General features: G+C 47.2%; 1 long non-coding RNA gene across 1 annotated transcript; it reads left to right on the top strand.

Annotated features, from left to right (window-relative positions):
• Positions 1 to 23: 23 nt before the first annotated feature.
• On the top strand, positions 24 to 27,510 carry LOC121060068. Its single transcript, XR_005814737.1, has 10 exons — positions 24 to 767; positions 849 to 1,990; positions 2,450 to 2,549; positions 4,750 to 9,499; positions 9,641 to 9,779; positions 14,725 to 14,820; positions 18,939 to 19,023; positions 21,645 to 21,777; positions 22,637 to 22,768; positions 23,032 to 27,510. It is a non-coding gene; the product is annotated as an uncharacterized LOC121060068 (long non-coding RNA).
• Positions 27,511 to 27,918: the final 408 nt, after the last annotated feature.

The raw sequence follows: 27,918 nt of genomic DNA, 5'->3' as shown, positions 1-27,918 counted from the left end.
TCATATAAATAAATAAATCAGATCCACACAATTAGCTATCTATAGCTAGAGATCTTTATTCTCAAGCAAATGACACGGTCTGTGATGTTTGTGAGTTGTGATTTTGTAACTCCTGATATTACTGAGATGGACTCTGTAACCTGAAATGCTCATTTGAGTCTTTCAGCTCGCCAGCAACCCAAAAGCCACTGCAGAAACAAATATGTTTTGCAGAAGGTTGGTTTATTCCCTGGATATTTACTTGCCGGTTTGGGTTGGGGTATTTTTTTTTTAATTTGTTTTGTTTATTTCTTCTTTTATCAGCTCCAGCTGAGACAGAAGAGGGTGGGAGGAGGGTTTTGTTCCTCTGGAGATAACAGGAGGCTGTGTCTGTGCAGCCATGGTGACAAGATCCAGGGCGCTTTCTGGCTTCCAAGCAATTTGCTCCCCACCCCTGGCTCCCAAGTAAAAGTGGGGCAGAGAGAGAGAGGAGCTTTTGTTTCTCAAGTGCTTCAGCTGTTGCTACTAATTAAGCGAAGAGCCCTAGTGCCTTCCCACCTCCCAAGCTTAAGGAGGGTCTAGTTGGGGTGAAAGGAGAGTCAAGAGTGTGCTGCTGCTGCTTTTCTGTACCCCGCTCTCACTATATGGCTCTTTTCATCCTTTCTCTGCCTTGCTGGGTGACCTGTGGCCAACTCCACGCCTCAGATTCCCTGGCTGCAGCAGGAAAGAAATGAGAGAGACCAAGCTCAGCGTGAGGCCAGATGGAAACTACCACCCTGCTGTTCAAGGTGTTATTATCAGTTTAATGCAATATGTTCCCAGCTTCTCAGACATGCTGACTAGCAGCAGATTGCTCTTTCCTTCTCCAGACTTCCCTGGATGTCATTCCCTTCTCTCTCTGAAATGCCAGTGCCGTCCCCGAGCTCTAACAGCGTTACTGAAACCTCCCCGGTGTTGCCAGAATGTGCTGGAGGAGCCAGATGAACTGTCAACAACTAGGTATCAGGCAAATGGCCTTTGCACAGGGCAGTTGCACTTTTTTGGACAAGGAGAGCTGGCTGCGTGGAGGGCAGAGTTAGTGGCTGCTGTCAGGGCTGCAGGGGAACTACGTGGCCTCTGCCCAGTCTTGCAACAGGGACCACACACTGTGCCAAAGCGTTGCATGCACGTGGGAAGGACCGCAGGTACGAAAAGAACGTAGAGATGTGGAGAGAGAAAAATGAATAGAGGGAGTAGGAATGCCGCAGGCATCCAACAGGCCGTGGAACTGAGGAGCTAGCCCTGGCTCGGTCCCGCAGGATGCCCAGTCCCCAAGGACTGAGGTAGCAGCCAAGGCCGTGGCTGCTCCCCGGGGCCTCTCCTCCCATTGAGCTCACTTGGGTGTCTTCAGCCCAGGATCTCCCAGGGAGAAATTTAGGGCCTCGCTCAGGAACAGATGGTCTCCCTCTTGGGCCCCATCTGCCAGGCAACACTGGAGCAGTTGCTCTCTGCAGTGCTGAGCAGAATCTTGTTTACTTTCCCCTCGTGTCAGCAAGGTGATGTGTAGGGAAACCAAGCCCTGCTGTTACCAGCCCGGATTTCCAGGAGCAGCCAGGAACTGAAAGGTGCAAGAGCATAACCCAAGATGTACCTTTGTGAGGGCCAGGCAACGTGGCCACAGCCCAGATCCAAGATGGAGTCCAGCCAAGAAGAGGGCTGTAGTTGCAAGGGAGCAGGATATTGTTTGGGAAGCCATCGATCCACACGCAGGATGAAAGCACATGGGCTAAAGGAGAAATTTGGAGTGAAGTTTCACAAGGGGCATCCTGTGAAATCATCCTAGGAGCAGTATGCACGTGAGCCTTGTCTGTGATGAACTGCTTAGTGCCCAGACTGCTGAGAGACATGTGGTGCTTTTCGTGGAGGTCTTTGCCTCTGACTATGCCTGGAGCCAAGTTCTGAGCATGCGTTCATGGTTCCTGAATTGAGGAGGGGGCAAAAACAAGGCAGCAGCCTGCCTTCTAAGACCCAAGTGAGTGTGATTTTCAGGGTGTCTTGGTCACCTGGGCATCCTTGTGAGCTCAGCAGCTGCTCGCTCGGCCTCAGTGTATCTGGCCAGGCAGAAAGCTAGCGGCTGCTCTAGAAAAGTTCAGCCTTAATGCTCAGAAATGTCTAGTAGAAATTCTCATCAGCAGGGAAGTCAGGGCCTGAAATGACCCTCATTTTGAGGTCTCTGCCCTTGCCAGCTTTTAAAGACGAGGCTGGGTAGGCAGGAGGGGTTGGAAGGATGGACCGTTGCTTTGCAGCTGCTCCTTCCATCCATCCCAGCTCAGGGCACAAACATCGTCATCCATCAGGGCTGTGGAGAAGTGTCTCTAGACAGTATTAAGTACACACAAAAATAGCAAGCAAGACCAGCTCCTCCTTCAACAGCCCCAGCCAAAATTGCTGCAGCATGGCTGATAAAGGAACTTCACTTATTCTTTTCCAGGTTCTGATACCGAAGCCCAGCATCAAGGACTGCAGAGGATATCACACGTCCGTGCGCTAGCGCATGTTTTCCAGAGACCTTGGCCCCAGAAGTCAGCTTGGTGAGGTCCTGCTCTCTTAGGTAGCCAGGTTAGGCAGTCAGTCCTCTAATGGTGCTTGACGAGCAGAGGGCACGGAGCATTACTTTATCCCCTCCCCTGAGGGTTCCCATCCGTAGAGGCTCCGGCGCAGGATGCTGCCTTTGTCAGCTCTGCAGTAATCAGCCCAGAGGCAGGAAGTGGAAACTTTCTGGTTGCAGCCACTTAGTTTCATTAGAAGCATCAAAAGAGAAAACAGGCCTCAGGTGGGGCAGCGAGAGGCAGAGACACGCAAGGGGCTGGGGAGAGGGGATTTGCAGCTCTATTTAACATGTCACTTAGCAGGTAAGCCTCGGCTAAGAACTGGAGAAAAGAGATAGGAAAGAGGGGCAGAGGCAGCCTGAAGCTGGGGGCTGTCACTGACATCACTCAGAGCTGTCAGGATACTGTACAGCTCTGGAAAACCTGATTTTTATTTATTTTTTCACAAAAACAACAATAGGGCTGAACAGAAAACCCATCCTGCCGCCCTAAGGCTTCCTCCCTGCCCCACTTCTCCTCTGGAAGACTTTTGTCTCAATTTCTCTTCAAAAATCTGGTGCCCTGGGAATTGTGTTCCTTTCCCAGTGCTCTGCTCCACGTCTTAAGTACCCCTGTCACTGCAAAGAATTTCCCTAATGTTCAGCCCAAGTCTTCCTTGTCCAACACAAACATGACACTGTTCAGAGGTAGGATATTAAGGGCTGGAGTCGCTCCCATAATAACGTATTGATTTCAATGAAGCCAAGCTCAATGGGGAGGAGTCTGTCCAGCCTTGCTCCATCCCCCTTGTGCCCCAAGAGAACGTTTTGTGTTAGACTAAATGCCTCTGTAAGTGCCTCTCAGTTCTGCACTCATTGTGAGCCGTTCTGTGTAGACACATTGAAGCAGGCAGGGCGCAGGATCAGGCCGGTAATCACATTTCCTTTTGGCAGTAGGTATTTTATCAGCCTTGGTCTCCCTGGGCGGTTTGAACCGCGTGGCTGTCTGGCTCTCCTGAGCAGATCTCGTAGCCCAGGCAGGCAGGAGTTCTTCCACCAGGTGAAACCCTCTACCCCTTGCTTCCCATTTCATTAATGTCCTCTCCCAAGAGCAGAAACGAATTAAACCACTCACCTCCTAAGCCCTATTTTCCTCCTTATGTTTTTCCCTAAGCCACCTCAAATAAAGCAACCCATGCACACCAGAGGCTGTGGCAGTGGGACAGTTGTGGACATCTGGCAGGCACGTAGGGATCACGTCGGCAGGCACGTCAGTCGCTCAGTGGCCAGCAGCAGCATCTGGGATCTTGAAGCAGAGAAGATCCATCATTTGGTGACCATCTGTTGCAGTTATTTCTGCTCTACAACATCTGCAGGGTGGAATCCTGCATCCAGCTCCCCTTCCTCTGTGGCTACCAGCATCTTTATCTTTCTTTCCAGCTGGGAAAGGGATCTCCCTGACAAGGAGGGGAACACAGATATTAAGAGGATGCCATGGGTCCTCAGGACTAACATTTACATCTCTGGTTCTCACTGGCCTGATCCTCTTGCCTCTATATTTTTTTTTGTCCTGTGGGAAGGCAGGGATTTACAGCCAGGGAGCAGCAGCTTTTTTTTTGACAGGCAAAGCAGGAAAAAGTGACCCAAGAGGTGCCAGAGGAACAGAACCTAGATTCCTGAAGTCCCACTCATTAAAAATTGTTGCCTCTTGTGTCTGTGCCTGTTTTGTGGACACAGATGTTGTTTTATTCTCACATGGATGAGCATTGTTTTTAAGTGAGCTCCTGTCCACAAGCCTTGCATCTTCCCATAACCAGCAGGGTTTGTTTGCCAGCCTTGGAGATTCAGCAGAAATAATCACGCTCGGGGACACCTGCACCGTCCTTTAGCGAGCTCTGCCCTGAGCCAGAGAAGGGCTGGGACAGGGAGCCCCGTCAGCCGGGAGATGGAGCAGCTTGCCTCCTCAGCAAGGTGCAAGCCTGGGACTAGGCAGAGAAAGCCTGGGCCCTTAGCAGGGTCCTTTTGTGTGACAAAACAGATGTGGCTGTTCTTTTATGCCACCGTGTGCTTGAGAAGTGAAAAGGCTCACAGATCTGCGTCTCTGGGATGCGATGGGGAGCCTTTCGTTTTCTTCAGAGGCCCTCAAGGAACGTCTCATTGTAGCTGCTTGGAGTTAATTCTGCCATTCCCCTGTCTGATCACAGGCTCCTTGTGCTGGTGTTCAATAGATGCTTTCCGCTTCCTTTCTTCTGCCTGGGACAATGGATGTGCTGGGATGGAACTGCAGCAAGCCCGGAGCTCACAGCAGCAGCCAGGACATGGACTGGCCTGGAGCCTCCAGGAAAGAGATTCTCCACGTCTCCCCACAGCAGCTGCTGGCTGAAAGCTTCGTCCCATTCCCCGGTACATGTCCCTGTCCCACGAGCCTGAGGACCCCCCCTATGTGCCCCGTTGTCAGGAAGTGCTGCTCTGTTTGGGGCTACCTTGGAGCTGCTGGCACAACAAAGCTGTTTTGCTTTTGGCTGAGCACTCGGCATCCGAGCTCTCATGTGGTTGGAGCCCATTTTTTTTTGCAAGAATGAAAACAGTGGATTAATGAGCTGCTTGTGGCTAATGTGCAGGGTTTCTCAGAACTGGTGCTATTAGAGCCCAGCGTCATGTAGGAGGTAAATGGCAGCACATGGTGAATAAAGCAGTGATATAATAGGTTTAAGTAGTCCATTTCCCTTTGGAGTGTTACTGATAACATGCCCAAATGCATACAAGACCATTACCTTAATGAATAAGACCGCTCTCTGGCAGAGCACATACTGCAGCTCCTCACAAGGGGTTTATTTTTCATCATTTTCATCCAAAAAAAGCCTTGGGTGTTTGAGTTGGAGTGGGGTGTAGGGAGGGTAGAACAGAGACAGAGGGGAAGAGGAGAGCAGAAGAGAAGAAATATGGATGAGAGAAGAAGGGAGAGAGAAGAAGGGAAAGAGAAGAAGGGGCATAAATAAATGCACAGCAAGCACGTTATGATGGGACCAGCATGGCCTCCAGGAAGCGCAGTAAGAGGAACTCGTACAGTCACGCATGAAGAACAATGATCAGACATTTGATTTTGTATATTGAAAGAGACACAGCTTTGGAAGCATCATTGTCCACCGCCAGAAGTGAAGTGCTATGAAACATGCAGACATCAACGGGCCGGTGCTCACTGTTCCCTCTCTTAGATATACGATGACCGTGCGTTGCCTCTGGTCGTTCCAGCCAGTTCAGAATTAGTATCAGTGTGTGCTAATTCTACCCACGCCAGGGGAGTTGCTCAGCCTCTGTGATTAGCATTGTAAAATCCTGGTGCTCACTAATGGACAGCAAGTTCTGGGCTAGTTAAGCAGCTCTCTGCTAGCTGGAGATGCTCCACGCTGACACCACGGCATTGGAGAGCAGAATTTACCTCTACACCTTTCCTCATCCAGTTTACTTTTCTCCTGGGAAGGGTGTGTAGAGCAGCATTGCCTGGAAATATCTGTTGAAAGCACAATGGCCACGTTTTCTGAATTTGCTTCTAATCAGTGCAGTGGGATCTGAATTATACTGTCCTATTACACAGTAACATGTACTCTTGTGCCAACTAAAGCCTTGTTTTCTCCACCTTTTTCTGGAATTTCTCTGCAAAAGAGACACTGGCTTCAAATCTAGTGTCAAATGACCCTGAATTAACTGGAATTCACCGCACGAGGTGGGTTTCACAGAGGTGTTAATTCTGTAAGAGTGCACAGTGACAGCACCTAATCCGTAGCAGAATAAACACGAGGAGAACCATGAAGGACCCCTGTTCCTAAATGACTGATTATGAAGATCCCCCTGAAAGCCTAAAACATTTCTCAGCACGTTTAGCAAGACGAACATGGTCTGGCTGACCCGCAGCAGAGGCACCCCCGTCCCGGTGCACCAGTTCCAGCAGTGGCTGCAGGACGATGCTCAGGACCATGCGCGAGGATGGGGCATGTAAAGAAAAAGGCTTCTCCTAGCTGTAGTCTTGTAGCTTCCAGCAATCTGCAAGGACTGCCTGGATGTTGCATCCAGACTATTAAGTTTAATCGCCACTGATAGACCAAACCTCCATAAACTTGTCTAAAACCTTTTGAACCTATTTATACTTTCAGTCTACACAATATCCTGTGGCAAATGAGCTTCAAAATTTAATTACGTGCTGTGTGAAAAAGCACTTCTTTTTGTTTGTTTTAAACTTGCTGCCTGGTAATTTCACTGGGGCACCAATGTCTTGTATGTCGAGAAACAGCATCTAAAATATCCAAGAGACACAGAATCCCAGATTTTATTGAAAGGCCATGTGATTTTGACTTCTAACTGTTAAAACCACTTCTGAAAATGGAACACAGGTCCTACTTTTAATGCTTATGAAAATATTGCCTCCAGTGCTTATGTTTGCTCTTCAGGCTGTTTTTACTTTTTTTTTTCTTTTTTTCTTTTAACCTCTGCTTACAAGCTCTTCTAGCCCCTGACAGATCATGTTCTCAAGCTTCTTGTTTACTCAGTTAGCACGGGCTTTATTTTTACAATATTATCCTTGTAACTGCTTCGGCAGCCGAGAGCCCGTTGCTCGAGACATGAACACAAACTCAGCCAAGGACAGGCAAGTTTGCCTGAATGACCTCTTTCTCCTCATTATATTTGCCATGGTCTCAATGTCACAAGTTCAAGTACATGCGCATGGGGTTTAATACAACGCAGAGATAAAGGCAGAGGGATGGAGACTTCCACTGTGGCACGAACGTACTCCGCTACTGCTTGATTGTGCCTTTTGCAGACACCTCATTAAAAGTGTGTTCATTTCACATAAACATACCTTTGTACTTTCACGAGCATGCATGCTCACAAACATAATTTGAACACGGTGGGGGACAGCTCACCCTGACACAAGTATGTCTGATTCCTTACGCACGCTTGCACGGAGACCTTGACTATTTCAAGCAGTTGTTCATTCGTAGCCTTTCATCTCTACATGGAATCGTATTTTCCTCTTTCTGTTATTGACTTCCACTATCTCATATGCTGTTTTGAACATGCCTCCTCTTGCTTAAGCCTTTGAGTTTAGTCCAAATAACATTTCTTCTGCCTGATACACCTCCTGTATCAAATGTTGGTATCAACGGTTATGCTGTGGCTTAAAAGTGAGTTCAGAGTCAGAGGAACCAGACCTTTTGAATCTTTCTCTTCCCATCATGTAAATGTGGTTTGCTACATGAAGCCATTCGTATCTTATACTCTTGCAGGCACAAGTTCTAGTCTGGAAGATGAGATAAAAGATACTGGGCAGGCATCTCCTGAAAGTGTCTTGATCCGGAGAGTTAGCGAGGATGCATTGCCTTCCTGGGAAAAAGGAGAGAGATTTTGCATGTTTGAGACGTTTCCCTGAGTGTTTATGTCCTTCAGCAACGCAAACCATTGTGTCAGCAGGGATAAATCAGTGTTGCTCTACAAAAATCAATTGAATGAAGCTGGCTTTCTGCTGCCAAGGATCAGGTATATGCAGGATTTGAATGCAAGGTCTCCTGGCACAGCGTTAACAGCCTCTGGAGTCTTGTTGCTGCTAATGCTTACCCCATGGCTAACAAAACTGGAGCAGCATTAAGAGCCTTGGGAAGTTCCCATTCGAGCACACGGTGCAGAAACGCACACCCCTCCCATCTTCTGCCATCGCGGTGAGAGGGAGAAGAGGAAAGACAGCCGGCTGTAAGACCGCCCAGTGTATTTGGAAGACTGGTAATACGGGAAGTGCTATTTGCCAAGTCAACTGTGTTTGTTAGTCCAGAGACTTTAATTCCACTGCCAAGAGCTGCCACTCTGTGTACATGTGTACAGCACGTGCTAGGCGTGTGAGACAACACGGATACAACCACTGCGGCTCCAAGGAAGGGGAGAAGGAACAGGGAAGATGGCAGAAGTCCCTGCCAGAGGTGTCAGGGCATGCTGGTGGTCACTGCCTGTGCCCCTGCAGGTGCATGCACAGGAAGCGACCTTGAGATGGCCGCGTGCTCAGGGTGAGCATGCAGATAGAGTGAAATACGAGTGTGAGCGTGTGTGCACGTGCATGGGGGTGTCTCCGTCTGTGTGCAAACAAGCAGGTGTGTTTACAAACAAGTGAGCGAATGTAAGTCTGCAGAAGTGCATGCACAGATGGAGACACCTGCAACCAGCGCAGGGTGTGTGCGTGGGGATGTGTGTCTGTAGGGCAGGTGCAAAGAGCGGCTGTGTGTGTGGAAGCAGCGCGCTGGGGAAGGGAGATGGGACGAGGCTACGTGGGAGCTCAGTGCCAGCTTGCACGGGCAGCTCGCATCTGCGTGTCCAGTGGTGGAAAGCTGGGCGTTTCATCTCTGTCCATAAAGGTCTTTGAGATAGGAAGGGGAGTCTTTAAACGCACCGAGGGAAAAGGGTGTCAAATGTGTGCTGGAGCTCCTCTGCAGGAAGAGGAAAATCCATGGGGATGGAGAATGCGTCTCCATTAGCACGTAGCAGTTGTTTTGTTTGTAGCACGGCTTCGGTTTGACGGGGCGTGTGGAGCGCTGTGCACGAGAGATGTGTGCGTGGGCTGGGGTAGGTGCGCGGCAGCTCGCTGTGTGCACAGTGGAGGGGGGTGCAGGAGAGGACAGCGGGGAGGGCTGAGCCCAGGCGGTGTTGAGGCTCGGGGATTCAAGCAGGGCTCTGTCAGAGCCGACCCGCTTTGGAGCATCCCCAAATTCAGTGCGGGCGCTTGTCTATTTTGGGTGTTTCTCCGCACGCCTTCGCTTCCCAGCCCGCTGCCCTGGGCCCTCCGAACCGCGGCGTGCCGAGGAGCTCAGGCAGGAGAAGGAGCGGTTCCCTTGGAAACCTCTGGATGCCCAGCAACAAGTCGCTGCCAGCAGCCATGTGACAAGGTGCATTAATCAGGCATCTCGTACGAATCAGGTCAGTTGGGGCCAAAGTCCAGCTCGCTCCCCCTTCGCTTCATTGCTAATTACCGAGCGACGAGGGCTGCTCCGAGTAGGGGGTGGAAAACAACTCAAAATAATTAAATAAAACGGTGACCTTTGCTGTTGTGGCTTCTAGGTTCATCCCAGACTTCCTCCACGAGAAAAATCTGTCCGATCTCCTCTCCCACTGGAACGAACCTAGAATGCAAATGAGTGAGCCAGAGGAGCCTCGGGAGGTGGAAAAGCCCAGGGAGAAAGAATCTGTCATGGATGCGGTGAGTTTCCAGGTTTCTTCTTGCTATAAGCCCTACATTTCAAACACAGCCTTTGAATGAGGAGTATCTCGGGCTGGAGATAGTTTGGGCCTGATTCAGGAACACCTCATGTCCACATCTCAGATCTCTTTGAAAATCAAGTTTATGAGCTCTCAGCTGGGCCATGCTGAAATCGCTGGCCAAAATGACTGGTTGGACAGCACAGGGAGGACTTCAGTCCAAAGTCCTGCCCTACACCTCTGAAAGAAGAGGCTACTGCTGAGAGGCAGTGCCTCTACACTTCTTGTTCCCTGTGGGCTCACCACAGCTGCAAAATGGCTGTTCTTCACAGAACGGCAGCTGGGGGGTTTATTCTTCATCAATCCTCATGGCTCTTTTCTTTACCCCCATGGGACCCTTCTCCATTTCACTCAGGAGCAGAAGACCCAAAGGCAGAAGAGGTTTTTGTAGCTGCAGCTCTGGGCCAGGGGATAACAGCAGTTACCACATTCAGACTGAAATGAAAGGGAATTGAGGGAGTCCTGGTGAGCAAATGGGGAACAGGGTAAGTTAAGAGAAGGATGAGGAGGTCCAGCTGGAGTGGGAGCAGCTGTAAGCACTGGTCCCAGTCCCCTGCACTGGATTGCCTGCCCAGTAGGATCTTCTAGGGAAATTAAGTAGCCAAGTCTCACTGTCCTTTTGATGTAAGTTTTGGAGTGACTTAGGCACCCCTCAGCATTTTCCATAAGATGCCATCTACAATTCCACCTAGCATCCTTTTCACATTTTCCCTGAACTCCTGCTTGCTTTGCCTGGACAAAGCCAGAGCAAAGACTTCCAGATTTGGCTCGTGAGCGAAAAATCTCTCACAGACACGTGTTCAAGGCCAGGCACTAGTAAGGCTGCAACATCTTCTTTTACCCGTATACCAGTCTACATTCTTCATGCTGTGACTAATGCATTGCAAGGTCATTGGGTAGTGCTCAGTCTCCATCTCCTCCTTCAAGAGACCGGTGTTTGAGCCTGCCAGGGTATTCACCAATTCATGTTGAACACAGGTATATTCTGCTCAAAGCCATCTTTTATCTTAGGCAACAACAAAAATGTCGCAGTGGCTGGTCAGATTCTCAGCTGATGTAAGCCAGCCAAAGGAGTTGGCCCACAATCTACTGAAGATCAGAAAAAAAAAAAAAAGAGTTGGAAACAGTGAGCTTGGCTTTATTCTAATCAAGCTGTAATTTGGATAGCAACAAATGCCACTTAAAAATGGGCTCCCTTCATGTCATCTGCTTTGAGATCCAGATCTTAAGAGCAGGAGATTCATTCCATCCATTCATAGCAGGCAGCAATTTCCCCAAATCAGATCTGTATGTGGATCTCAGATATTACTTAGGCCAAGCCTTTATCTTTGGACCATTTTGATTTATAGCTAATTAATGTTACAATCAATTATTATTTTTCTGTTGGTATCATGTAATAGTATATCCTGCGTACAAGATATACCAGGAGACAAAGCTTTACCTCGATGTACTGACTATCTAGGACAATCTAGGGCAACCTTGAAGAATTAATGCCTGCAACCTGTGTGTTTGCGATCTAAGAGGCACGACACAAATCCATGCCAGATGACGCCCTCCAGCCAAAGTCAGAAACATGCGTGCGCTCTTGGGCAGAAGGGTTAGGAAATAAATTTGTTCTCACTGGCGAGTGATTTGTCCTTTGGCACGCTCAAGGGAATAACTGTCTGACGGCCTTGCACCAGGAACATTAAAAGAAGCAGATGGATTCTAGATACTCAGATCTGATGTTGCAGCCCAGCTCAGAATCTCGGGGAAGAAATGGAGGGCTGGATATTTGTGTCAGCTCTGAGAACAGGATGATAAAGGCTGAGAAGTTGGGACGAAACTTGGCTAATCCACTGGGCTGGGAGATCAGAGGGTACGTGCAATACAGGTGGAGGGCCGCTATGGTAAGATGGAGAGAACAGGGCTGCTGTGGGTTTAGTCCCGGGAGATACCGAGCAACTTGTCCACAAAGCAAAACATGTCGGTCCTCACCAGGCTGAAGCACGGGAGGACACTCCTTGGCTCTCCCGGCGGGGGCTCTTCTGCCTGGGCATACACAAAGCACGCGCCTCGCACAGGGGTAGCTTCTCAGCCCTGTTCCCCACCGCTGCCCTATTTCCAGGGGGTCCGCGTGTCGCTCCCCTGATGGCCAGACCTGTTGCTCTCTGCCATCGCTCCCCCGACCCGCCTTGACGCGAGGAGGAGACTCTTAAACTGAAGCGCAGGCAGCTCCCCATGATGTAATCCGTGCGATCTGTGCGCTCGCAAGGAAAAGCAGCCTCCCGTTGGCCAAAGCGAAGAGTCCCCGCCTGGGTGCTCCTCCCGCCGCCCCCCCGGGGGCCCATAAAAGCCCCGAGGCAGAGGCAGGGCAGCTTTCCCAGCCCCTGAGCTTGCAAAGGTGACCCGGGGACAGGTGAGCTCCGGCAGGGGTGCGGAGGAAGGCTCGGCCGAGGGCGGAGAGGGCTGGGCAGAGCCGGGGATGCTGCAGGTGCCTGGGGGAAGGCGAGGGGACCCCCGGCCACCTGGGGAGCCGGTCCCACCTCTGCCGGCCGGCCGCACAGCTCCGCCGCCGGGGGTTCGGCAGGGGGGCCGGGGCCGGGCTCCCGGGGGCTGCGGGGGGACAGGCTGCGGGTGGTGGGGGCTGCAGGGGGGCAGGCCGAGGGTGGTGGGGGCTGCAGGGGGGCAGGCTGCGGGTCTGCGAGTGTCCGGGGCCGGCTTCCCCCTGCCCTTGCCCCTGGGGGCAGCCGGGGAAGAGGAGAGGGGGGAGCGGGGCTGGGCTGTCCCTGCCCGGGGAGCTGCGGATCAGCACCACGGACAGGGCCCGGCCCCCAGCTCCCAGCTCCCAGCTCCAAGCTCTGCTCTCTGAGCTCCCAGCTCCCAGCTCCGAGCTCCAAGATCCCAGCTCCAAGATCCCAGCTTCCAGCTCCAAGCTCCCAGCTCTCAGCTCCAAGCTCTGCTCTCCGAGCTCCCAGATCCCAGCTCCAAGCTCCAAGATCCCAGCTCCCAGCTCCCAGCTCTGAGCTCCCAGCTCCCAGCTCCGAGCTCCCAGATCCCACCTCCCATCTCCAAGCTCCCAGCTCCAACACCTGACGTGGTACCGGTTGAGTCTGGTCCCAGTGGGGACAATAGCAAGTGGTGGCAGTTGCGGGGGGTGGGGAGGACACGCAAGGCGAGGCCGAAGCTGCATTGCGAAGGGGCATTTTGGGAGGCAGGCTGCAGCCAGAGAAGTTGGGGCTGACCAAAAGCCAGGGGGATAAAGGGGGGTTGGAGGAGCCGCAGCTGCATTTCCCCCGGTCGCCCCGACTGCCCCAGGTAAGGCGCTCACAGCCCCGGGGCTGGGGTAGAGCAGGGACTGAAATAATCCAGGAGGCCCCGAATGGCTACACGGGCACGAACGGCATCTACGCTCCCCCCTGCCCCAGTATCGAATCTTTATGTTGAAAAACTCAAAATGCTTGTTTTGAAAATGTGGCTGCCTGGTAGTTCACTCATAAAGTTGCTCGTAGAATCCTCTGGTTGGTTAGAGAAATAGGATATTTCGCCGAGATGCTGCTGGGAGGAAATTCATTAATGAGGAGTTATTTAAAAATATTTTCCCTCAATTGTTTATTCTAGCTGAATACTCAAAATATGTCTCACTTTAATACGCTTGGGGTCCATTGACAGATCGTGTTATGTTTAAGTGCTCAGTGGTTATATTATTGTGGATTATTTTTTTTTTTCACGAAGTGCTTAACATCCCCACCCCCAAAAAAATAGTGGGATAAAATTAAAGGATACTTTTCTTTTTAATTTTTGACAAGATTAAAATTATATTTTAAATTGTTAAAATATTTAACTCTGACTCAACGAAGAAATTTGAACAAACTAAAAAAAAAAAAAAAAACCACCACTTTTTCTCGTTGAGGTGACACCACAGGTGTCATTTAGAAAATAAAAAGGAGAAAAATGTTATAAGTAGAGTGCTCGAGCACTTTGGAAACAAAGCATTGCATATCACCATTGTCAAATGAAGCATTTATTTTATCTCCCTTTTTGGAAGCTGAGACTATTCACTAAATGAATCCCTAGTCATTGAAAATACACAGCTCTGTTAAACAGATGTTTAAATACTTTGCCCTAACAGGCTCAATAAGGCAAAATAATCCAAGGTTCAGACTTCCCTACCTCCTGTCTTTATATCTGTATTTTTCTTCAGTAATGTTGGTCTCTGAGAGGACGAGGAAACAAGCTGTTCTCCATTTTAAGGGAAATCCTATCTGCTGTTTCTGAAATAAATATTTTTGCAGGAAAAAAAAAAAAGAAAAAAAAACACTTGAAAGTTGATATTTCATTTAAGGCCTTGAATGTACAGAGAGCATTCAGAGATACACATTATGTACTTTGAGCAACCTAATGGTGGAAATGCTTGCCTATGGATTTTGAATGGAGAAATATCTGTTATCTGTCTGTAAATCTTTTAGCATCTTCTATCAGTTCTGTGTCCGCACAGTGACTCAATTTGTGATCTTTCTTTGATGCAACATCATACTGGGGTCTGGTTATTGCCGTGTCCTATCTCTTACATATAACATCTTTTTCCTTTGAAGTTTAGCTGTAAAATAAGGACAAGAAACCATGTCCTTTATCTCCTGCCTCAACACAGGCATGCGAAAGAACTTGAGGAGAAGCCAGAAAATTATATTGCACCAGATACATTTTCCTGCTTTGGGGGGTTTATCTCTGTATTCTAAAATATTGCCTAATCAGATCTAATATTTATTATAAAAATGTTAGGACAGATGGTTATCCTCAAAGTTAACTACATTTTGCATTGCGCAGAGCGTATCACTTAATCCAGTTCAGTTTCAGTTTGTCTGGGGCATATTTTGTAACCTTTCTTTACTAACAATTTTCTGTAGATCTCAAAACAAACACGTCTCATAGAAGGATCAAAACCTGTCTCTTTTCTGAGGGATCCTTACACACAGAGATCTTTGAAGAACAAAGAATTTAGGGTAAGATCTGAACTTAATTCCCAATCCTTAAAGAATTTAGCAAAATTTGTAAGCTGGAAATCAATCTGGCATGACGTTACACCACTGCCTGCTAAGAAGGGAACATTTTAGGTTTCACTAGTAACAAACACTGCATAGGGTGCTTTTTTTGTTGTTGTTGTTTCATTTTGTTATGTAATTTTGCTACAGGCAAAGACCTCCTTCCCCTTTCCTCCTTCCATCAAAAAGACAATGTGTTCCACTCTCTGGGCTCTGTATGCCTTGCACAAATATTTGTCTGTGCGTCGCCTGCCACTCCAGTAATGAGCTGCTTTTCCACTGCAATCATGGCATCTGGTAGGGTTTCGGGCTGTGAGTAGCTGGGAGACTGGGAGGTGCTTGGGAATCTCAGCAGGAAAAAGAGAGTGGATTTCAGACGCGAGATCTGCAACAGCTTTTGCGCCTGGATAAACACGCGTAGGATCTTCTCTCTTTGGCAGAGCTTTGTTCAGGCCCAGCCACCTGAACTTGGCACGCAGACCTGGGCACTTTGCCTGCTCCAGGCACCTGCACTCACATGCAATTTTACATCCAGGCTCTTTCAAACACCTGCATTCATGCGCACTAGGTGCGCGTGTCAGCGTGCGCCATGGTCCACTACTGCACTGCGACACACACATGGTCCTACCCACCCCGCTCATCACCAGAGGACGAGAGGAGGCAGGGGCCTGGCTCAACCAAGCCTTTAAGCACCCGCTTCGCTTTGAGCACCTGCACCCACCCCAGCTCAGCAAACACTTCAGCAGGACTGAAGTATGTCGCTGGGTCGGGACTGGAAGGAGATCTTAAGGAACAGCTCTGAGCAAAGAATTTGGCTTTTCTGCTCACTGGAATCAATGGGAGTTTTCTCTGATACTAAATTCAGACTAAAGGATACTAAATTCAGACCCCACCAAAGCTATCCATTACTAGGGAAGCAAAAGAAATAAACCTCTTGTGGAACTACCCGAAGGTCAATATAAGAGCATAAAGCAGAGAAGAGTTGAGAAGTGGGTGATAAAATTGATGTATGCGTTTTGTAAAGGCAGCTCTTCCCTCAAAGAGCGTTCTGGTTGTTGTGGGGCCTCCAAGTCTGTTGCTGTTTAGCACCTCTTTAAAACTGAATGAGTTCAGAACAGGCGTTAGGGTCCTGTTGGGATGTGTAAAATAAGTTAGGCATACACCTCACCTGAAAATAAGTCGGAATGGGACCAAATTCATTGGTAACTTTTAACAAAAGGAGCTGTCTTTAGATACTGAAATACCTTTGTAAGCTTGGCCTTAGTAGAATAGGTGCTGGGACTTTTAATTTATAAAATTACCTACATTAAAGCCTAGAAATAGTATAAGGAAAGGAAAAAAAATGCTAAGGAATGGTTAATGCAGTATTCAATATTGGTATTTGTGTTTGAGTATCCTAAGGCTGCTCGGGATATCTAGAGTCTTCAGCATTCGCTGAGATTCAAAGGACTCGCCCTCCGAGCAACTCTGCAGCTCCCAGCCATAGTTCACTGCTGCCAAACCAGGGCCGAGCATGCATTATCCTGGCTCCTGCATGAACAGGGAGCTTCCAGCCCAGGGCTTAGAAGCAGCTCCATCCTGTAGTTGTAGGCTTGGCCCTGCAAAAGGAAAAAACAACCCCCCAAAACATCCCTCCCTGCCACACTTTTCTTTGACTCAGCAGATCCTTAAGCACGTCGGTAGCTTAGTGCTTGTTATACTACTTGCATGAATAGGGCCATTCACATTCTCCAGTCATTGCACACTCACACCCTCACTCCAGTAGCCCTTATTTGCAGAGACCAGATGGCTCCTGCGAGTTGCGATTGTGAGATATGGCCCCCTTCCTGGCGTACGATGAGCGTGGAGGTTTTAGTTTACCCTGCTTACAAACAGCTGGGTGTGCATAGCAGCCAAGAGAAGGGTCAGTACCAAGATTTTGCCTTCAGCAGCCTCTGAGCTGCCAGGGGGGGCTCTAACACGTGTTATCACACAGGGGCTGTTAATTGGGATGGTGATTGACAAGGGGAAGGGTTGGGTGGGTTTTGTTTGCACGATTATTTGTTTGCTTTTCAAGCGCGTGTTTGCAGCCATGCGGAATCTGGTGTTAATTCGAGCCCTCCTGATACATCACCACGGTGAGCGGCCCGGCTCCATGAGACCGTAATCTCTCTGGGGCATGGACATTTTGTTCTGTGTTTGTTCAGCACTTAACACAGCCTGTGACTCAGGCTTCGGGTTTTTTTACAAATTGCAAAGAATAGGCATTTCATGGTACAGTCTGTGGCTCTGCACCTGAATGGATGAACAAGCCAGCAAAGTCTTGTATGTCCCCCACAGCATCACACCTCGGGATGGAGGGGAGAATCTTGCTTTTTATTTTATTTTAATGTGGAGACTGACTCAGGGATTTTCATAAAACAAACCTACAGTAACTTACACAATATCAGGAAAATACAAATGCACTTGCAGAAATCTCAGCACTTAACTCCCACAGGAATCAAATACGTCTAAAGTTAAGCACTTGGCTGAACTGAGGATTCAAAGATATTTCTATAACGTATGCAAAGATCTCCTTTTTATTCTGCATAAGTTAAGCCTGTACAGTCTTCCCAGGTCACGTCCAGAAACAGAAACTCCCCTCAGATTTTCAAAAGCATTTAATGTTTTCAGGTGCCCAGCATGCCATATCCCAATTAGTCCTGACTTGCAGGGACTGCTAAGCACCTGGCTCTCTGGCAATTGTTCCCTTTTCAAAGTGTCTCAAACACAAATATAAGGGATCCAAAATTGCTAATTTCTTTTGAAAATCCAGAGCCATGATGAACAGTCCACCTACGAGAATCCAGCCCAGATGAAAATTGCATGGATTCAAGCCCCCCAAATCAGAAGCAATAGTCAGTACCTGCTCCTGCAAGATGACAATGCACCCTGCCATTGAAGTAGAAAGGAGCGTTTCTCCTGTGCACAGAAAATTGCACAGTTCCTGGGAAGAAAAACAGCAAATCTTTTCAGTAAAACTTAACAAATTATTAATGTCGCGGTTTGTAATTCTGTCCAGGCAAATACTCTGCTGCTCTGAGTTGTTGGTACAACGTACCTGGAGAAATCAATGCACAATAAAAAACTTTAATTAGGACACCTCCCACTCAGTTAAGACTTTACCATCTGGAAGGCAAAGGGTTCAGAGAAGGTCTCAGGGCTTTGCAGGCTGCAGCCTGAACCTAGCAGAGGCAGTGGGAATTTCTCCTGAGCAAGGAGAGACCAGGATAGTTCAGAAGAGTCTTCTCTGAATTCAGGAGGTGCTGTCATTGAAATGCATGTCTAAAGAGCTTAGCAGCTGCTCATATAGGTTGTTTAGACTTGCTCGGAAATAATCTATGGAGCAAATACTCTGAAAGCACCGGGGACAGGAGGAAAGTCACCCTGACCCCCTCGCCTTCTGCTAACCTTGTCAGGTGCAACGCCTGCCCTCCAGACCCCAAGGCAGTAGGGGAGCAAGAGCCGGGCAGCCACAGCAGCTGCAGCGAGCTCTGGACATCGCCTGAGTGTGGTCCCGGTCCCCAGCTGGTGCTGGGCACTCTGAAGGACTGGGGAGGGCTGGAGGAGAGTGCAAGACCCGCTCCTGTTTTGGCCTGGCTGTGCAACCAGTATGGGAGCTGTGAAAACGTGGCCGTGGCGCTCTGATTTACCGGCTTGTCGTCAGTGCACCACCCGGCCCTGAGCACAGTGATTGCTAGGAGCCAAACCAACAAAGAGAAGAGTTTGACTGATTTTTGCAATGCTAATTTTAAACTTAAACCTATTCCTAAATAATGCACCTTGCCTCTTTTTTTTTTTTATTCTGTAAAAATGGACATTTTGATACTCATTTTATAGGCGTACCAGAAGACCAAATTAAGTGATATTCATAAAGCTCTAGAGATCCGAGAGCAAATGGAACTAGAGAAAAGAAAAAGGTTATTATCTTGTCACGTTTGGCCTGAGAGGAAGATTTTCCGTATACCTTGCCAGACCTATTTATTGTCTTATTTTCTCCTAGCTTATATTTCTCATCTTTCTAATCCACTCCATCTAATCCAGCCAACATTTTATTTTAGCACAGTTCTCACGACTTGCTGACGAAGGTGTATTTGGCAAGAGAGGTATCTGCAGCTTTACATAACCTGATAAAGTGCAACACAGGTAGGTGGAACAAAACAATAGATAACAATTAATGAATCCACAACTTTAAAAAATAAATTAGCCTTTTTTTTTTTCCTAGAAAACAGGCATTATATTCTTCTGCTGGCCTATCAGTGAGGGAACTGGTTTGACACAACTCATTTTCCTGAATTTTGACAGAATGGGCTCCATTCTGTATCACACGTACCGATCTAAATGCATGTTCTACTTACTGTGATGTGGCTTTGTTTAACAAACAAACCAAAAATTATTTAAGTGGATGTAATGCATGAAATAAGTTTCTATAATGGGAAGTACTCATCATTTTAATCATGAAGGATGTATTATTTCAATCATGAAGGATTCTATGATAAATTCTAGATGGACTATGTTTTTCAAGTGTTGCTTATGGTTTGGCTGTACTGACTCAGAGAAAACAATGAAGTTCAAGGGCTTTCAGTCCCTTACAGGGTTCAACAACCAAATCACAGCATGCTGGAAATTTTTCTGAATACCAAAGCCCCTTGCATTTTTCCTTTTCATCTATAATCAAACAGCATTTCTCTCTCCTTGTTGCTAGTGAATGCATTAGGGTCTAAACTTTATAATCTCCAGAGCTGTTTCCTAGAATAGATGCAAGCGGAGCACTTGGTTAGGGACAGCCAGGAGGCTGGGAGAGATGATTACCTTCAGGCAGTCTCAGTGGAACTTCCCAGGGCTCCTACAGGCACAGCCTAATGCGGGACTTAGGATGCTGAACAGACTTCCATTATGGGGGCTGGCTATGTTGATGCACATCCACAAACAGAGAGCTCCTTGTTAAATGCACACCAGTGGCTCCAAAATACAGCAGCTCAGTTGGGGTTCATTAATAGCAAAATCATTCCAGAGGACATTGTTTCAGAGAGGAAAGAATTTCATTTCTTGCAGGATTGGTTTTTAGTTGCATATAACCTGAAGATTTTGCTGTTAGATTTAGGTGAAAGTCTAGTTAGACAGAGCCTGGAGCTCGGGAGCACAGCCGTGCCGAAGGCTTCAGCAGGGTTAACTCAAGATTTACATGCAGTGCCTACCACGGTGGGACCCCAGCTTACACAGGACATGTTAAAATAAATTCCTATTAATGAGGTGGTTTTAGCATGTGTGTACGACGGGCATCCAGTGCCCGACGGGAGGATTGCTGAGCCACGTGTCACAGACTCTGCACTGCTAATGGAAGATCCCTACCCATGACAGTAATGGGGGAGCAAGTGTGCTTTGTTCTGCTCTCAAGTGTTCCTTTTTAGCAGGCACACAAGCAATTGCCCCAGACCTATGCAGCTTTTAAGGCAGCGAAGGGCTGCTGTGATGAGGAAATCTTAGTCCATTTTAATCAGCAGGTATTAAATAAACAAAAGAATTATCACTAATAGATACAAATGAGTTGCCACACAGCTTGAGTGTCAACTTTCTCTTGTTTGCCAGGGACCATATAGTGGAACACACAAGACATCTAATGATTTAGTAATACACTGCAAGTAAATACCTAATTACCAGGTCTAGGAGGGAAAGGAATAATAAGCAACTTGGGAGGAGGCTATCAGTCATTTTAGCTTTGATTTCTTGTATGGAGACCTGCATGAAACATGCCGGTAGCTCTCATCTCACACGTATGTCACCATTTCTCAGGAATAAGTCCGTTCATTTGAAGCTCAGCTCTGTTTTTAAAATCTACTCTTTCTGAAAGAGCTGTCTTTAAAAAAAAAAAAGGAAAAAAAACACAAAAAATTGTACTGCAAAAGGGACAAAATTGCTCCTCAACAAAGGGGCCTATCAACAGCCTGTCAATAATGTGCCAAAGGCCAGAACCTGCCTTTCAAAGAGGCTCTGCAGTCTGGATGTGTACTTTGAGAGCAATTAAGGGACGTGAGCTACATGATGATTATCTCATGGGTGACATTTTCATTGGCTCTTTGGGAAGAGAGAGAGATGGGTTTGAGATGGCTGTGATCAATGTGCATCCTAGCCCCACATCAATGGCAGAAGAACATGTGGGAGATAGACCTGGAAAGCAAAATGTGCAAGAAAACGAAGCGGGGAGGGGAGAGATGGGGAAGGCGGAAGAATTTTTAAATTCTAGAAGGTGAAAGAAAAAGCTACAGTGGGAAACAGAAGGAAGGACAAAACCTGAGATGATCAGGGGAAAATGAGAATGCCTCCAGGCATCGGGAGGGCTGGCAGCTCTCCAGAGGCCAGGGAGGGCAGGAATAGGAGAGGGAGGAACTGCAGGATTCCTGATGGAGATGAGGGGAATGGATCCCCCTGAGTGAGAAGAAAGTCCAGAGACAGTGGCGTAAATGTGCTCACACAGGGAGAATTCCCCTGTAGGCACCTCACTATTCCTCTTCCTTGTACCATCACTGGCCCTGTACCAACGGGCAGCATTGTCCTGGACTGAGTCCCTGGTGTCACGCACCTTGTTACTTTATTAGGTCGTGGTTGCACTCAGAGCCTAAGGAAGGAGGAACAAAACATCCCAAAACTGAGACCGAAGGGGTATCTTAGTACAGAGGTGCAATTATGTTTACTCTGCTTTTTCACTAGCATATTCCCATCAGTGCTGTTCATCTGCCCTTCCTTCATCTCTTCACTATGTACTACAGGTACCAACACAAGCCCAAAGCTGAGAGCAGACAGCAGAACACAGGGGCAGACTGTGCTGGATGGGAAACAAATACCAGTTGGGTGATGACTACACGTAAAAACCTCAGGTGAGTGCCTGAGTCTCACTGCAAGGTTAGTAACGCCCAAGGGACAAGAAGAGCCTGGGTGACACCCAGAAATACAAGCTGGCTCGGTGGCAGGAACTCAGAAGGGCTCAGTACCCCACATGCACAGTAAAGGCAGAGCGCTGCACAGGATTGCCCCTTGGCACGGACACTGGTGCTTGCACGGGGACCTGTAGAGAAGCGAGTGCCAAACAGCAGCTCAAATGCTGCGTGCGTGCAATTGCCAGGGACTGGCTTCTGGCTGGGCAAGACCCAGCTCCACGGGCCACAGCGCACAGGTTCCTACCAGCGTGGCTGATCCTCTGAGCTTTGTTTTTTACAGATAACGCAGTTTCTCTTAATTCCTAGCAAAAAAATACATTCTTCCAGACCTAGGCAAAATGTTTCATGGAAAACACGTACACAATGATGCAGATTTGGTTACTCTAAGTATTTCCTCAGTTTGCCCAATTGCTTGTTTAGGAAAACAAATTCTGGCAGAAGAAAACGTTGCTTAATTTGCTATAAAACAATCCCCTTTCTGCTTCTCATTTTAAGAAAATGTTAAAAATGTTGATATTGAGCAAAAGCAAAATTGTTTTAAAATATTTGGAAACCTTCCCAACCCCAAAAAGTGCTGTTATGTTTGCAGTTACTATCTCTTCCAGTGGTGCATGTACCAGAACATATAACCATGTATGGACTTGATGTGTGCATCTGCGTTTAACACAAGTGCATGCTCACATGCTATGCAAACAATTTCAAGCACATCTGACAGACATAAACTTCTGCTCTGCATTCTCCAGGATTGCCTTTTGAAGGGGATCTTAATAGTAAAAATAATGTTATTTTACTAGCTAAACATTGGGAATAACTCTCCATCATAGGGAAACTATGCTGAAGACAGAAATCAACTGACATGTTCAGTCTGGAGGAATCCCTCGGGGTACCAGCAGAATGCATTAACAGTGCATTTCTCCAGTGAGATATGATGGGAAGAGCACAGAGCAAAAAAGAAGGTAAAGTGGTTAAAAACAACTTGTATTTTTAGACCCCAGACTCCCACAGAAATCTTTGGAGATGCTGAGCTCCCTACCTCTGAACATTAGGCCTTTAATTTGCAAGCAGAAATAATGTTTTAGAAGTCCAGCTTACACTCCTGTTATTTAAAATTGTTCAGAGTATTTTTCTCTAGACCAATTTGCTGCCCTGATAATTAATGTAGCTAATGGCTGCTTTCTTTTCATTTATCAGCAGTTTTGTTTTTTGTTAACACAAGCAGAGAGAAAATGAAGAAACAATCTCTCGAAGGATACAGCCTGACAGTAATACCGCCATCTGACTAAAAAGAACTCAGACATACGCATAATCCTCAGGAAAATTCATCTCCACCCTCCCAGCAGACCCTGGTGAGAGCCCTTGAAGTGGTAATTAAAGTCTATTGAGTGGCAACTGCACCTGTTTAGAAAGGAGTGTGGGTAAGAGGTGCACAAAGGGAGATGAGCAGCAGAGAGGGAGCGTGAGCGAGGAGCTGCTGGAGGTGGGGAAGAAGGGAAGCGTAAAGAAGAAAAGATATATTTGTTGGAGAAGCCAATCCAATAAGATGTATATTTCACATTCTTCCCTTCATTTGCTTTCTGCCTGCTCTTCTGCACCCCTTCACACATGCAGCTGGCTTCTACCCCACTCTCACACCCACTGATGGAAACTCCAGGGGGCTTTCCCTGGCTAGCCCGGGCCCTGGACCAGCAGCTGCTCATCTGGTGTAAATCAACAGAGTTCCACTGAAGTCCTGGTGGAGTTACAATCAGCTAGCGCTCATTTACGCCAGCTGAAGATCTGTCCCAGTGACACTCATTAACAGTCACTGGGCTCCTCAGACTGGCAGCTGGGACATGCCAGTTCTTGTCTGCTGGGTTGTCTTTTTCCCTAGAATAGAGCACATCCCTTTGTGTGGGCTTTGTCACCCCGGTGTAAATCCTACAGCATCTGGGATGAATAAATCAGAGATGTTTCTGGATTTCAGCAGACATGTCTGAGAGCAGAGTCTAGGCAGAAACTGAGTGAAAGGGAGGAATCTAGAGCAGTGCCTATCAATAAGACTGCTAGTTTTGCATACACACGTGGCTCCAACAGCTTTGAACCAGTGTTATTCTCAGATAGATGTTCCTAGGTACTATGTGTGAGACAGTGCAAAATGGGCTTTCTCATGAATACTGACAGTAACTGTGGATTTTGACGTAGCCTTGCAGACTACCCCTGACCCGAGGACCACAGCTGGGGAACCACTGGTGTGTCCAGTGAATTGTCACTTGGTGGGGAGACTTGGAGGCCAAAATCTGTGATATGGTGGAAGTGGCAGCTCTGCCAGCTTCAATAGACCAGTGCTGACTTGTGTCACCAGGTAATTGCATACTGGTTAGCTAATGGCACAAACCAGCAGATTAAGTGGTGAAAAAATGGGGAAAAGAAAGACAAAAAAGTGGCAGGGGGAAATCCTCCAATGTTTGAGAAGGAGAGCATGAAAAAGGGGACATTCTTTGGTACGGACATCTGGACTGCCCTAGTGACCAAGGAGCCAAAGAGCAGCACTGCAGAGTGATACAGACGCTTGGCCCAAGGAATTTGTCATCCTGAGACCTGTGGATTGAGAGCAGAAATCCCAATTCTTTCTGCCATAATCTCAACTTCATCTTTGATGCCAGTAATCTTGGCATTTCAGATGAGGCTATAAAGACTTAGTGCATCACCTTTGCCTAATTAGTCAAAGGCTCTAACAATAGTGTTTTGTAGTAGCATGCAATCATCCCTTACACTCTACCTATGCCTACTCATTTAACTCCCTTTATCCAACCCCAAAATGTCTTTCTTTGTGTGTTACTATGCATTTGCAAAGAGCCTACAGTAATGTAAGCCCTCCCTTGTCACTGCAATTCTATATGTGCCCCAGCAATCAACTGAACAAAACTAGGTTTCCTGGGTTGAGAACAGAAGAGGAAAGAGGTTTATCCTCAGAGCAGCCTGAGGTTGAGCTGCGCAAATGATTCAGGCAGAATAATTTGACTGGTGTTTGCAAAATTTTCTCTCTCGCTGGACATGATGGCAAGCAGTCCCCTGTGAATCCCTGACCTTCATACTCTGCAGGCTGCCTGGGATGGCTGAAATAAACCACGGGACTTTGTCTTGATCCCCGATTGTCAGAGTACACATCAATTCTGGTGCAAAGTTGTTGCATCTGCTTTCTACAAATACTAGCAACGTCTCTGTAGCATGCAGTCCTGATAGCCGTACCGGGAAATGCATCCTTGTGAATGAAGACAGAAAGGAATATGCATTCAGCAAAAGCCAATTCCTCTGGCTGTTAACGGTAGGATTTGCAATTTGTTGGCGAGATGATCCAACCTGCTCACAGAAATTCAGCTACAGTTAACAGAGACAGATAGATATGTCTGAACAACAAGTCACCCTACCAGTCAAGCCCTGTCTTAGGGTGAGATTAATTTTTGTACTGATTACAGGGTGCCTACATGACTCACTTTAACACAAAATGCCTAACTGCTATCAGGCTAGAGTTACATGAGAGGAATCATACCTAAAATACCTCACTTGCATGTCTCCTAAACTCTAGTCTTGTCTGTTAACAAAATCATTGGGTACATTATTATGAGATACATTGTCTCATTTCTATATTTTTCTCCCAAATACTTCTCTCTTTTTTTTCCTTTCAGCCCTCCTGTTCCTCAGCCTTTTTCTTTTTTTCCACCTTCCCTCTGATTTCCGAGTAGCTTCTTGACTTTTCCATCAATAAGTCTAAACAGCATTTGAACCATTCTGTTCCCCCCTTCTCTCCTCCCTCCAGTTCCAAGTCAGGCAAGCGCATCGATCAGAGGAGCTCAAGAAATATCTGGTGTTTTGTTGTCAGGATGATAATAACATTGCAGTTGTGAATGGGCTGCTGCAGGCCTGATCACGGACACCTGCAGGGTTTGTTTAATTGCATTTAATGACAAATCCTATACAGAGGAGCATTGCCAGAGAGATTTATTATCCACCAAAGAGGCAAAGCACAACAGCTCAAAATATAATTTGCACTGAGCATTTTTTCCCCTGCCTCTCTTTAAACCATTGTAATAAATAACAAATCGGGTAAAGTGGGCAACACTAGCCTGAGACAGAGGTGGGGGACAGAGGACAGAGATTGAAACCAAAGGAAATAACAGCAATAAGGCCACACTGTTCTTTCTACCATCCCTGTGGTCTGGTGTATAGGAAATACTGTTTGTTTAATTTACAGCCTAGAAGTGCAGCTGGGGATCTCTCTGTGATGAGCCAGCCTCTTCTCAGATAGCTGGAGGCTAAGCTCTTGAGTCCCTATTCTTTCTAACCAGGCTTTTTTTCACCGTGTTCTGTAGCTAAGTTTAGATCTTATCTGTAAAATCAATTACAAAGAAACTACAGTGGCTTCTGAGCACTATGGGTGTCACCTGCCACAATTACAAGGAGGCATGAGCTTCCACACTGTTGAAATCTCTGGGACAAACTGCGAGTGGCAGATCCCATCCTGAAAAATATCACTTTGAGAAATATGGCCCTACACAGACAGATCACTCTACCTGAAGTCTAGACGAAAGTCTCATGCACCTCTGAGGCTGGATGGAATTTATGTTTCCTACTAAATGCCATGCTCCTGGAAGCGAAATCATATGTGTATAAACAGCAGAGGACCTCATTCCCTTGCTCAAGCCATAAACAGTCACTTCTCTCTTGATTATTATGTGCTTGTCTAGTGACAACTTGTGGCAAATCCCTTCCCCAGTGTGGTATATCACTGTGCTAGGCAGAGTGCAGTTCCAGAACAACTGTGAGTGTTGTCACCTGAGATGGGGCAGTTGGACCAGATGATCTTTGAAGGTGCCTTCACTATTCTATTCTATTCTATTCTATTCTATTCTATTCTATTCTATTCTATTCTATTCTATTCTATTCTATTCATTATAGTCCAAGTTAGCACTTCCCAAACCATTTTCTCTCTCAAGTTCATAAGTCATCTTTGTTATTCACCCTCTCATCTAATTACCCTTGGCAGAATACTGAATTGTCCTGGCCAGCTTATTTCTAAAAATTGTCCCTCCTCCCCCCTCGCCCTCTCCCCAGGCATTTTCATCAGTACACTTTGTGGTATGGCAGAGGATATGCTACAGTTTAGAGGAAATGCCTTAATTTCGGAAATCCAAGCACACGCCAGGAACAGGCATGCATCAAAGTAAAGTTGTATTCAGTGTGAGCAAGGGGTGCATGCTCTCTAGTGTTCTACTTTACGTTCAGATTAAATTTTGCACTTTAAATGGTGCACACCGGGAAGTCTGGGGATGATGGTGAGCTTGTACCAGAAAATATCACCCAGGACTGTCCCTTCTGCAGTGTTTGGTCTCTATTTTAATGTAGGCTACAATCGGCAGTTGGCAATGTCATTACACAAACACGGTGTAGGGTAACACCTGGACTGCAGTTTTATCTGATTTCCTGGACAATGGCAGTATCGCTAATACCCCCTGTTAAATAAGACCACCTGGACATCTCCTGGTATCAGCTCCGGCTATCACAAACACACTTGCTACCTAGGCTAGCACAAAGGATTGTTATCTCTTGAGCAGCGCAAATCCCCAGATTGAAACAACCCATCTGGAGTTTGATTAAAGTGTCCATAGAAAGCACATATGTTTAAAAAAAGAGAGAGGGGGGAGAGGGAGGGAGAGGTTGGACTGCGCTCTGTGAGCTTGCACAGGGCACAACCTCTGCCAGCACCAGCAAACTCTCGCCTTTTGCTGAAAATTTCTTTCTCCTTCTATGAAAGAAGCCTTTCACCAAAGCAGCTCAGCAGAGCAGAGGCTGTTGAAGGATACTTTTGTTTCTTTTCCTTTTTTACAACTGCTCACAAAAGTACATTTAACAGGCTTGGATTGACGACAGGGAGGATACCATCCCTTGTCTCACACTGCTGGCTGAGGTAAGTCTGCCTCGCTCAGACAACGGCGGTCAAAAGGAATAATGCGAGATCCTTTACTTGGATGTGAGCCAGCATTGTCCTTTCACGTGTTATCCATGAAATATGCAAGGTATTAACAGCAGAGAGCTGGGTAGTGGGAGCAAAGCTAAACCTGGGGTGAAA

This window comes from Cygnus olor, chromosome 26 (assembly GCF_009769625.2).
Source record: "Cygnus olor isolate bCygOlo1 chromosome 26, bCygOlo1.pri.v2, whole genome shotgun sequence".
NCBI lineage: Eukaryota > Metazoa > Chordata > Aves > Anseriformes > Anatidae > Cygnus > Cygnus olor.
Note: the sequence above shows the minus strand (reverse complement) of the source record. Positions and strands in the feature narration are given on the sequence as shown.